At 35.4% G+C, this 680-nt stretch overlaps 1 non-coding gene across 1 annotated transcript; it reads left to right on the top strand.

Moving 5' to 3' along the window:
- The first annotated feature begins 345 nt into the window (after window positions 1-345).
- Window positions 346-418, top strand: Trnaf-gaa. Its single transcript has one exon. It is a non-coding gene; the product is annotated as a tRNA-Phe (tRNA).
- The last annotated feature ends 262 nt before the right edge of the window (window positions 419-680 follow it).

Below are 680 nucleotides of genomic sequence, written 5' to 3' on the forward strand. Positions count from 1 at the left end.
TCCCGGGTTTCGGCATTCTTTCTTTAAATACATCTATTTAATTGCATATTCTTCATGTCAACTTAACTCGCATTATTTCATTACCTATTTAGAAAGTGGTTTTCGTTTTCAAAAGGTAATGTTGTTGGGCTGTAAGTCTCGCCTACCAGCCGAAATAGCTCAGTTGGGAGAGCGTTAGACTGAAGATCTAAAGGGGTCCCGGGTTTCGGCATTCTCTTTTTTAAATACATCAATTTAATAGCATATTCTTCATGTCAACATAACTCGCATTATTTCATTACCTATTTAGAAAGTGGTTTTCGTTTTCAAAAGGTAATGTTGTTGGGCTGTAAGTCCCGCCTACCAGCCGAAATAGCTCAGTTGGGAGAGCGTTAGACTGAAGATCTAAAGGACCCTGGTTCAATCTTGGGTTTCGGCATTTTCTTTTCAAATGCATTAATTTAATTGCATATCCTACATGTCTAGGCCTACATTAACATGTTTTATTACATCATCGCTCTAGAATTTTTTTATTTTTTTTTTCGTTTTCAGTAGTTGTTTCGGCATTCAGTTTAAATACATAAATTTGATTGCATAATTGTACATGTCTACATAACACACTTTATTTCATTATCACTTTAAAAAGTTGTTTTCGTTTTCAGTATGTCATGTTGTTGGGCTGAAGATCTCCACTAGCCGAA

The sequence above is a fragment of the Anneissia japonica genome, unplaced genomic scaffold (assembly GCF_011630105.1).
Source record: "Anneissia japonica isolate Jap-2015-1 unplaced genomic scaffold, ASM1163010v1 scaffold56807_len680_cov180, whole genome shotgun sequence".
NCBI classification, from domain to species: domain Eukaryota; kingdom Metazoa; phylum Echinodermata; class Crinoidea; order Comatulida; family Comatulidae; genus Anneissia; species Anneissia japonica.